This window comes from Falco punctatus, assembly GCF_963210335.1.
Source record: "Falco punctatus genome assembly, chromosome: 14".
NCBI lineage: Eukaryota > Metazoa > Chordata > Aves > Falconiformes > Falconidae > Falco > Falco punctatus.
In genome coordinates this window covers 12252946-12265120 of record NC_137594.1, presented here as the reverse complement: position 1 = coordinate 12265120, position 12175 = coordinate 12252946, and the positions used below count along the sequence as shown (strand labels likewise).

Sequence of the window (12175 nt, the reverse complement as noted above, 5' to 3'; positions counted from 1 at the left end):
TGAACTATGTAAACTGTACTATTATTCTGCTTTTAAAGACGGGGAAATGTGAAGGCTAGAAATTAAGTTTGAGATGTTCAAAAGTAACCTGATGCTTTGGGTGTTTCTTCTACATGGTTTAAATGATTGCTTCAGAGCTATGTTTTCCACTGGTAGCAACTCAAGTAATTTCTAGTAGCTCTGAAAGTCTCTGCATGCTAGTCTTACATGGGCATTATGATTTACTCTGTGAAAGTTGTCTGTGACAGCCTATTTCTTTTGTAAAAGCTGAAAAATAGATTGAATTTCATCAAAAAAGTACAAAAAATCAAGAAATATGGGAACAAATGGTGTTGCTAACTGTGTTACTAACTGTATTGCTGAGTTCTAAGAACCTAATGAAGTTTAAGATCAATTAAGCCTTACAGAACAACCACACACTCTGTTAAATGAATGACCACTTAGAAGGGTAATGCTGCACTTGGTTTCTTTCGCTGTGGTAGGAATGTTGGTTTGCTCTGGAATATGTGTGTAATCTTTGTGGCATTGTGTGGAAGATAAAAATCCCAGTCAGCCCTCTTATGCTGATTAGTGAGGAACAGTGCATGCTGACTGTGGGATGAGGAAAAAGAATACTAGAATTCAGGTAACTCTAATAAGCTGGTTCAACTCAACTGTGCAGTAGCTGCAGGAATTTTGTTTATTTTTTTTTAACATTCTGGCCAGTTTAGGAGGCTTTGCCAGGGCAAATGCAAAGTATCCATACATCTGTGCACTGCCTGCTGATATAAATACTTTGTTCTCTAATTGTTCCTCCTTGCTGAAAGCCATGAGGCACAACTGGGTGACTTTACCAATATGTTTTCAAGTATTTTGCTGGTAATAAGAAAGGAAAAACTCAACAGAAAAGCACCAGAAAACTCTCCTTAGGAAAGGGAGCCAACAAACCATTAAAACTAAGAGTGGCAGAAGAACCTTTAAGAGCATTCAGTCTTTCTATCCAGTTCCATGTCAGGTGCATTTTGAACAAGGCTGAAAGAACAGAGCTGGAACAGGAGAAAAACGGGGTGAAATCTCAGCCTTGTCCTAACAAAACCTTTTGCAGCAGAGAAGTTAATGAACTGGCACATCTGATTTTGTCTCAGCAAGGCCAGGATGTTGTCTATTACACCTTAGAGTTTCAGCACCTGATCCTGTTTTGTAAGTTTCATCCTTGAGGGGCAGCATCTGTGCCTTTGCCTTTGTGTGGGGCTGTTCCCCGAAGGAATAGACAGCCTTTGCAGCTGGGCAGCTGTGCTTTCCTGGGCAGCTGTGCTTCCCTGGGCCACGATAAACGCATCTGATAGGGGAGACACAACTGTTGGCTGCTCACCCAAGTTAGGCATTTTACAAATGTTCATTTGAAAGGACCTGTACCCTTGCACTGGGAGATGAAGATACGGGTACGTGATTGCCTTTTTCTTAAGATGTATAGCATTATTTTGGTAGGTGCTTATCTGTGGTATCTCTGCCAGAATGTACTTTGTAGGCAGGCAATAAGCTTGTAAGCAGTTTAGCCTAGTTACCAGGTAGTGTGGGTGATAAACAGGGTGGGAAAATAGGGTTGGGTGCAGCTGTGTTGGTGATGGAGGAGGATGGTGACTGTATAGCAGCAGTGCATTCTCTCACTGCCGCATGAGACTGAGTACATGGTGTAAGGGATAATGGTCATGGGCAAGGGGATACAGCCAGGAAATCTGTGCTGGTAACTTGGTTTAGGACTGTACTTGTGGACCCCGGTAGAGTAATTCTTTTTTTTCATTTGTCCTTGGAAAGAGGGTAAATTCTTCTCGTAAATCCATATAAAGAACATTGATTTATTGATTCATTTCACAGTGTGTACATAATAAATGACTTTGCCTTTCAAAGTTTTAAGTGTTTTACTGTTGCTGAAGGAGTAAGCAGGTGGCTGTTTACATGAGCTTTTGATATGCTCACATCCATAGCAAAACACAGGAGTGTAAAATAGCAGTGGGCCAGAAACCTGTTGGAAAAGACAGCAGTGACAAAGGTTGCCCACATTAACTGCCAAAAATGCTGCTTTCCACCCCCCCACCCTTTTTTCTTTTTAGGCTGAGTGCCTGCCTGCTTCACTGTGTTTTTTGCATGAGGGTGAAAAGAGGACTTTTGTCTTTCTGTGGTAGTGGTGGTTGCTTATTTAAGTTGTATATTCTGTCCTATTGTTAATATAGTTCCAAAATGAGCAAGTCAGAGGGCATGTACATTCTAATTAGTAGTTATCTGAGACAGCTTTCAGAGCAAAGACTTCTTTTAGGTTGTTTTGGATCTGAACATACTGTATCTACTTGAATGACGAAATGTTAGTAAGCAAAAAAGCCAAAGTTCTTTGTAGGAAGGCAATTGCTGCATAGCAACTGCACAGAGAGGATGCAATGAAGCTTGCATGGGTTCTCTTCTGTTGCTATTTTTGTCCTCATTTTCTCCGTGTTCTGAAATGTACAGAAATTACTGAAGTTGTTAGAGCCAGTTATTTCATTCATGGCTACTTATGCTCTAAAAAAAAAAAACCCACAAAAAACAAGCAGTGCAGTTTGGAGTTTCTATTTGGGAAGAAATAATAAAGGGAATTTAATATGCCATTTATGAAGGGATGCTGTGACTGAGTTTTCAAATTAATATGGTCTTTAATGTGTGTGAAGTCTACAGGAACAGAGCAAGGATAAAGAAATATAAAGACTCTCTATGAAAGTAGATGTTTTTTCTAGTCTTACTCCATTTTTGTATTCATCTAAAAAATTTCTATCATCTTAAAAAATAACCAACCCTACGAACCCAAAACATACTATAGTTGTTAAAGCATAATTCAACTTTGAATGTAATGGGGTTACCACAAACAACAACTGGGAAATAGTTACTTGGAAGGATAAACTATTTTGTAGTGTATCTTTAAATAAAAGAGTAGGCTGACTGGTTTAGCAAAAGGAAATTTGGGAGTAATAAGATTGTAAAGTAATTCTTAACTGCTAATAAACTTGAGAGTAAGGTTTTGCCATGTTGATTAGTGTCTGTGGAAAGCCTGTTATATCTATACAAAATATGGGAGACTCTGGTCTGAAATGTCCTTCTGGATGTGCCCTGCGCCAAGTCCATGCTTGACCGATTTAGCCAGCAGACTTGGGACTGTGGGACTACTGTTACCCTATGCTTTGTCATCTTTCTGTAGTAGGACAGAAACTTGCAGGGCATTAGGGTTAAGAGCAAGAATACAAGCAGGAAGAAGGCCCATTTACTGGGAGGTGACATCAGTGGGAGGGAACCATATGATGCCTTTCTACTTTATGTGAATGCGTCCCAACAGGCAACCCTAGATGTAGCCAGGTGCAGGTGGATCAGTTACTTGTTGAAAGCATCCCATTCTCCATCACCTTGCTCTAGCACGTTCAACCTCTATCACGTTCAGCCTCTATATGATTAAGGTGGAAAAACCATGGTGTTCTTTTCATTTCTGGTAATATGATATTGCACCTCTGTGTTTTCAGAAAGCTGTAGTAGAGGAAGCTGCATTAGTATGTGACTCCCCAGTACCTAAACAAGAGAATGGGGGACATACATTTGAAAAGGGAAGGCAGAATCTATTCCTTTAGTCCAATAAAGGAGGAAATAGTCCAGAGTGGCTTTTTTTGGCTAGCTACTCTTCTCTGCAATAATGGCAACAGGGAAGAGATTCTTCCAAGTGTGGAGCAGTTCTAGAATAGGTCAAAGAAGGTAATTAGCTTGTGCAAACTAGCTAAACATCTGAACCAGGTAAAAGTAATTTCTGATTAGATATTACACCAATAACTTAATTTATGTTTCTATCATCCTCCTTCATTATTTAAAAATCTTATTCACACAAATATAATTTATAAACAATGTTCTTTAATGTTTGTACCTTGCCAAATGGTAATGTGAGAGCTGAATGTGTGAGCCAGAGTCTAGCAACAGGTATGAAAATCCTTCACGGCCTCCACTGCCTTGCCTTAGCAAAGCACTGCTCTCCAGAACAATTTAAACATGGTGTGCCAAGGGGTAAGTGGAGTTGTTCCTCACTGATCCATAAGAGGTAGTGTGGGTGCTGGGAACACAAGGCTATACACAGAAATGCAGCAACCATCTTTAACCAAAAACGTTCTGTGACATGCAGTAAAGCAGTGGGAATACAATAAAACATTCGATTGTCTCTTCCTCTTACTTCAAGTTTTTGGGAAGACTCGCTTTCATGTCATTAAGGGGCGGGAATGTAACCAAGAGCTGGAGTTAGTAGATCTTCAGGCTTACAACATTGGCTTCTGAGTGGGCTGCACTTTAAGAGTATGTTCCATGCTTGCTGAGTGGGGACCTGGATGAGACTATTGGAAAAGCAGGCTGAGAACCAGTCTTCTGCGAAGCTTTCTGACCTAAGTTATTTCAGACAATGAAGTCTGTCTTCTGAATTCTGTAATGTGTTGCATTCATTAGGCATTGGGAAGAGCCTTAGTAGGTAAGGCTGACTGTTTGGGCTGACTGATGCCACTCTTTCATGGCCCTCTGCAAGATCTGGGAACTTTAATCCCATGATTTAGGAAGGTCAGGAGATGCTTCAGGCAGCATCACTGTGTTTTGAGCTCCTCTAGAAGGAATGTGGGTCTTGTACACAGCAGAAGCTTGCCTAGTGTCAGTAACTCCCTCCACAGCCTCTATAAAGGACGGTATTTTGCCAATGTACAGAGAAGTCAGGGCCAGATACTTCACTGCACTTACAGCTCCCTTTAAGCAGCAGGCTTTTATCTGTAGGTTCTGGTCACCAGAATTTTAGCTGTCTTTTAGATAAATTATTCATCAGGTATGAACTGTTGGACATAGAAACAGAGTTTTTACAGATAGGTAAATTTCCCCTTATAAGAAGTGGGCCATTGTATGTTCAAATTGTATCACCTCTTCAAAGATGTTTCATGACAGCTCATAAGTAGATGAGTGTTAAGTCGATTATGTAAAGAGCTATCTGCAGGTTGTTGATGAGTGAGGTTTCTGGAGCCAGGGTTATTAAAAGAACCTAGTTTCAGTTAATCACTGGAACAATTGGTGTGTTATCACCACTGTAACAACTAAAAAGCTTTTCTTAAATCACCACTCTAAACCTTTGTTGTGATTAACATAATTCTATCTTTTCTTCTTCAGTGCTCACTGGGAAACTGTCTCTTATTTTTTCTATACTATGCTTTGGTTTATCAGTTTGCTAGAACACTTATTTTACTTTCCTTGCTTATAGATTACGAACACCCCTGTTTTATTAAATTTTTTCTCCTCAAAGGACGGGCTTTCAAAACCCTGTTCTTATTGCTGTCATCAGGACTGTATTCAACTTCTGCAGATGGTGACTTATGTTGGACATAATATTGAAGTTAATGCGTTACAAGTGCTAACTGGTTTAGAATAGCACCTCTATTTCTTACAAGGGACATTTCTCCCAGCTTGGGATTTTTTTTTGTGTGTGACACTGTTGTGCTGTTGACCTAGGCTTTTAGCTTGAGGTTCACCATAACCTGTTTCACATCCTTTTCAGAATCCCTCTGCATTGCTGCCTACCCCATCCTTCCCTATTCTGCATCTCTGTGCTAGATCCCTTCTTTCTTCTTGCACCACTTGTTCAGCTGAATATCAGCGTTCTGACTTTACCAGTCAGCTGAGATCATCCTGAATTTTATTCCTCAGTTTTGCATTTGCAATTGCTTTCAGCTTGGTGTACCCATGAATCCTTAGTCTCTGGTCACTCAAAATGAATAATATTGATCCCTGGATAGATTCCAGGGGACCCATCCTGAGATTTCTTTCCGTTTTGTCAGTGCATTGTGAATAATTACCTCAAAAGGAACAGTTGTTTTGTTTGGGGTTTTTTGAGACAGTTACACAGGTAACATTACAGTTGTTACTTGGGTCTTATTTCGTGTTATCTTGCTTAATATCATGACACTTTGGTCAGAGTTAAAAGCTCTAGTTTAAAGAAAATTAGTTCAAATCTACCACTTCCTTTTTTTTCTACTGAAACAAGTTCCCTATCGGACACGAAAACCACGACTGGAATCATCCCTCGTTTCTGTGACCACTTGTCATCCTCCGAAAAGCTCGGTAGGTGGCACTCTGTACCTGTAGCTCAGTATTTAAAGTAACGCCATCACAATTGTCTCCTGTGCCGATTATTTTAAGTACTTATTTCTCAAAGTTTGGCTTCTAATCTTAAGATTGAAGTTACCATAGTAGGAAAAGTATTTTTGAGGTGGCTTTGGGTTCACGTTGTCATTAAAAAAAAATCTGTTAATCTTTCAGCATATATTTGCACAGCACAATTTTATATAGTATGCTGTCAAGGGAGTGAGCCACCTCTGTGAGGGTGGCTGGAACATATTCCAGTGTTGGTTGTGCAATACACTTCTGTATCCATGCCTGATGCATGAAGAAGCACAATAGGAAGAACACTGGACCAGGGATCGTTCTGCTTTGTGTTCTCCCAGTCTGAGCATGGCTGAATTGTAGTTTAGATAAAGGGATGGAGGTCGTTCTCAGATCAGGCTGGTCTTTGTCACCATGGTCATAGAAGATGTACAGTCTATTTTAAAGACTCCAAGTAACGTTAGTTCTGCTAATGTCATTAGCTCTGGAATTCTATTTCTGATTTTAAGTTGTCTGAAACTGTACCTACTGCTTCATTTTGAGAACATCATGTGGCTGCAGTTGGCATCAGCTGTCTATACTCTTGCTGAGTGCTCTGTAAGCTCCTGCAATGGTTGGGGAATGGAGCCTGGACCCTGTTTTCCCTGGGGGCCCAAGACATGGCTGTGTGGCTGTGTCAGTGTTCTATGGGCCTGCACTCAAGACGCTAGGGTAGAGCAGCTCCCTGCTTGTAGGGGGTAAGTCAGCTGCCAGAGGAAATCTCCAGGCTGCTAGTCCAAAGATTTACCACTGAGACACAATGGAGCAGACTGCTGCCTCTTGCCTTTTTGAATACTCTCTTCTTGATAATCGATTGTGTCAAGGCAAAATCTAGTGGTGTTTAACCTAATCTTTCTTGGCTTTGCCTTCAAAGGGACTAATTCTTAGGATGCCAGTTAGCTCCATTAATCCGGGATTTTGGAGCTCCCTCTCAACTCTTCCTGACCTGTGAGCACTCCTGAGTCTTCCAGGACAAAATAAAACAAGTTAGCTGAGCCACCTGGCAGTGGTTTGAACTGACTTGTTTGACTTTGCCCTAGAACTGACTAGAAGTGCTTACACAGCCAGTTACTAGATCTCAGCTGGAAGGTGTTAACCAACAGCTGAGAAACAGAAAGGAACAGCTTTGTAAATGGCCTGTGAACTGTATGCCCTGGGTGAGAGGCTTTACGTTAGCCTGTTGGCTTTCCCTGGAAGAGACAAGGTGTGCTCCTATGGCCTCTTCCAGTGGAGGGATGCTGTAAGAAGCTGTCACATCTCAGCTGCTAGCTAGTGTATTCCCTGCAAAGGTGTGTTCCCTGCCTGTGCAGCACAGATGGGATTGATGTGCCTGAAAGTCTCCAATGAAGCTACACAATGTGCTTCATAGGGGTACTGTGAGTAGCTCAGGGTGAAGACTCTGTTGCACAACCTTATTTTGTTGTGTACTTTGGAAAATGGGGAAGCCAGTTTGGTACTCTAGGTTGTCTAACAGTCTTTGAAATACAAAAAAGCTTTTTTTCCTCTTTCCTATTAGTAACCTGGCATATCTATTGTGTCATGGAACAGTAAAGAAATGATAACACTTCTTATCCATACAATATTATATTTTTTGAGAAGAATAACAAAGTTGGAACATGCATCATGCTCTTCACTTATGTATTGGTGAATATTTGCACAGAGAACCAGAAATAAAAGAGATTATTCTGTTATCCAGGAGCTCATCTATGTGCGAGATGAAAAGCTGTCTTACAGACAGAAATGTATATTTTGTTTAAGTGCATTGTACTTAGAGTTCATACACATCCCCTCCAGTGCTTACTTATTAAAAGTTCAGAGAAACTACACTGTAAACCCGCTGGAATAATTTTTATTAAATAATTTTCTCTGGTAAACAGGGAAAACAGAGCTGCAAGGAGGTTAAAATCTGGGCTTGGCTTCCCCACTAATGACAAACTCAGGCCCCAAAATTTGCTGAGACAGAGATGACAGGCTCTCGCAAGTACATCGGGTCATCCACCCACCCCTCCTTTCTGGTTGCTGCAGGGTACAGGTGCATTCAGACAGAAAGGACTGGGTTGCTTTTCAGCTTTGCTTGCACAGAAGGCAGAGCAAGACGGAGGTGTGGGTAGTGCTATACATTGGCCCCACTCAAGTGCACTAGACCAGCACCACCAATCCATTTGTTTCCCGCACTGCTTGAAAAATAGGGACTGTAAGAGTACTGCAGCACTAACGGTGGTTTTCCTTCAGTACTGGGTGGCCATTTACAATCTGCCAGCCTTGGATGGTTCCCAGTCAAAACAATTTGTGTTTGAAGAAAAGCTGCATGGGAGCAGGGATGCTACATGGCTAGGCAGGATTGCCAGTGAGCCCATTCAGTCACATCTGCTATGTGCGCCAGCCCAGGAAACAGTGAATGATGCTCAGACACTGGCACTTATAGTGATCTTGGACAAATTCCTTACCTCTCTGCACTTTCTTGCCTATCTCTAAAACAGATGTTTCCTTCCCATTGCAATGTGCCTGGAGACTTGTAGTCTTATGTATTGTATTATCCTTTGGTATTATCACTGGTGGGCTTTTTCAAGTGGAGGAGGAACAGGATGCCTTTTCTTTATGTTAAGTTTTGACAGGGGTAGGGGGTTTGCTGCACAGTGCGTCATCCCTAACATTTTTTGATGATAGCATCAGATTTTTCTCCTACTTGCCCTTTTCCCTAGAAAGGAGTTAGTCTCTTTGGGTGTTGCCTGACAAAATTCAGGAGGTGGGTGGGTGCAGTGAGACTTTCTGGCTGCACCTCTCTGTAGGGTTACAGAGAGTGCAGAGGGCCCTCAATCCAAACAGGGAGCAGCCTGCACAAATGCAAGTAGAAGCAGAAGTTTCTCCAAGGCAGCATGTTTCTTCTTTCTGGAGCAATTTGCCAATAGAGAAGGAGATTATGTTGGAAAGCAGCTGGGCTGTTGCTGTGTGTGTGGATTTGGCCAATCATCCTTCATGTGAACACATTGACCTCTTGGAAAGATGCAGTTCAAGCCAGGTGTTGGTATTCACTTGCTGTCTGCACATCACAATAAGGAAATGCAAGGGGAAATTGTAAGCTAGTGAAAGGTTGTGTCTCTAACAGAGAGGAGGACCAGAATCTAGAGCTCATTCTTTACTTGAAACCTCACTGATCTCTCTTCCAGTAGTATTTTGTATGTTCACACAACAAATGTTGCTGCAGGATGCCTTTGTGTCTCACAGCTCACCGTAACTTCAATGGCTTCTTTCTGCCTCCCTTCGGTACTCTGTCCAATGGCCTTTCTTGACCCTCCACATATGTGCTTACATGTCTCCTGACCATCTTCATCCTCTCTTCAAACTTGGAAGATGTGGACAGACAGACATAGCATGACTGCAAACCCCCATTTTCTTGGAAAATCTTGCTCAGAAGAGCAAAATGGCCAACTGCAGCCATCTCTACAGTACTGAGGCGCAGACGTCCAGCACTACATGGTGCATAGTGCTGAAAATGGTGATCTGCTAGACTTTGTATCACCTGTGGAGCTACAGAACAGACTGTTCAGCAAGTGCTCTTAATGACATGTGCTTAAGTGCTTTGTTGAACTGGAACCACAGTCAGCCTGTGGCACATCGAGTATTTTCAGCTGAAAAGTCTCAAATTGTTGAGTCAAGTCCTGTAGTGTTTCAGGAATAGCTCAGGGAGCTGCTGACAGCTCAGACAAATTGGTGTTTTTCTACCTGAGTTGTTGGCCATTCAAGCTGAGCTCAAAGCAAATCTTTGGTGCTGTGGGGAAGTCAGTGACAAATCAAAGAATCTTGTTTAACTTGGCTATGGCTGAATGCTGCACTTCCTTGTGAGGCTCGGTATACTCCTCTGATTCACAAACAACATCTGCTTCTCTTCGCTGACAATTCCTAAGATGACCTGTTGAAGGAAAAGGAGCAAGCATAATTTTCTGAAATACTGGTGATTCTCAGTGGAGCAATTGCAGGTGTGTACAGAAGGCCAAGGCCAAATCCAAGTGTCCTGGATGAACACCTGCATGCTGCCATGGCTGAATAAACCTGCTTTACCTATTTCTCTTTATTTACCCAGCACTGATTGCTGGTGGCACCATGTTGTACATGGATTTCAGTGTGCACAGCCTCCTAAAGTCTAAAGGGCATTGTTAAATACTCTGCAAGGACTAAGAAGCAACACGTATGTAGGTGTTCTTTATGGTCTCTGATGTTAAGTACTGCCCATGCTTAACAACATCTTAAGGTTAGCACTTTCACTTCTGCTGGTCTCTAGTCACAGTATTGCCTATCTTCATATACACATCTCCTGTCTGTTCCTCCCAGTGTACCACCACTTCTCAGGCACATTTTACCTTATGTGGGCAAAGCATATGTGGACCTGGGCTGTAGTTTTGTTTGACTAGGGGCTTCCTGTAAATGGCAACCAGAGGGCCTAGCCCACCCCTGTGGCACAAGCTTTTAAAGTCCCATTATTACTCTGAATCACACCTTCGTCTCCACACCCTGAGTCATATATTAAAATAAAACTGTGGGAAATAATAAAACACAGTTATATGAATGTGTTTTTTATTATAAGAGTTCTTAAATTTTTTTTTATTACTGCTTTGAGGCCAACTCATCATCTTTTGTTATGTTCATTACAAAAGGCTTTGCTCCAATCCCTGTTAACTTGAAGGGAAAGGAACGCAGTGCACAGGGAGAAGAGGAGTTCCTTGCTGGCATCCATTCCCTTGTCCTCAGCATGCCTCACAGTCTTTACCACAGCTGCTCTACAAGAGCCCTCTGGGGTAGGTGGTGTTACAGGGAAGGTTGACCAGGCAAGTTTGCAGAAGGCGACTCAGAAGAGGGGGTCAGACCGAGTTCTCTTTGTCTCATACCTAGCACTGTAGCTCATGGCCTTTATTGTGCCAGGTACTCCCGATATGACCTCCTGTCCTTTGTCAGGCAAATATGAAACATTTTTCAGCTTCACTGATGTCATGTCTGCTTTATCCCTGGCAGTGTGAGAAGTCTTTCTCAGTCACAAAGAGTTAGAAGATGAGATTGGAGGGAGGTTGGAGAAGGGAAAGAAAGTAGGACATGGAAGTTTGTTTATATTAGCTAATGAGAAAAGTAGATTGCTATAATCAGTAAGACCATGTTTTTGTTTAAATATTTAGGCTCTGTAGATTGGGGAATGGGTGGAGCCCTTTTCTTCCTAAGGCTTTGTAAATTTAAGTGTTTGTATCTTGACTGAAGCTTGGGAGATTCCTTTTCACCTTCACTTTTAGATCATACTTGTTGACCACACCAGTACTAGGACTCTTTGCTTAAAAAACAGCACATCATCCATGCCATTTTCTCTCTTGCCCTAAAAAGTAGGTGAATGTCCAGAAGTTGAGTCCTGGACCAATGTTCCACGGGAGTCTGGCATGATGCCAAAATAATTCCTTTGTGCACCTTGGGCTACAGTTTCCAAGCCCTTTTTTTCTTTTCTCCTTTTGTGTGTGTGTTTTCTCAGATAGTAGCACAAGCCTTAGCCTGTGCTCTGGGAGTAGTCTGATACTCCTCTATTGCAGGGCATGCTACTTTCTGCCATCCCTGTCACATGCTTATCTAGGTCATCCAAATTTCTTTTGGCTTTTAGAAGAGCAGGTGCTTCTGGGACTACAGCCTGAAGCTCTGATGGAGCAGGTGAGTCAGAAGTTGGCTTCCAACTTACTCTATGGGGAGAGGGTGCTAAAGTCTTCATTACAGATTTGCTGTAGCTTTTTTCTGAACCTGCTTATAGAGGCATTACTCGAAAAGGTGTTAATTTTTTTATGATGTAGGCTTTTGATTATCTAAAATTCTGCTGCCACTGAACTTAGAGTTCATGGGGCACCCAGCAACTGTCTGGTGTTGAGGACTTGTGGTGGTGAACGACTTCCCAGTAGTTGTCTTATATATCTACTTTTGTCTGTTTCTGGACGTGTATTAAATAGTT

General features: G+C 41.9%; 1 long non-coding RNA gene across 1 annotated transcript in view; it reads left to right on the top strand.

The window, feature by feature from the left end:
* The first annotated feature begins 8332 nt into the window (after nt 1-8332).
* LOC308053601 overlaps nt 8333-12175 on the top strand; it is a 158272-nt gene continuing 154429 nt past the window's right edge. Inside the window, exon 1 of the long non-coding RNA XR_013923689.1 lies at nt 8333-11883. This is a non-coding gene — a long non-coding RNA (uncharacterized lncRNA). The remainder of the gene's footprint in view (nt 11884-12175) is intronic.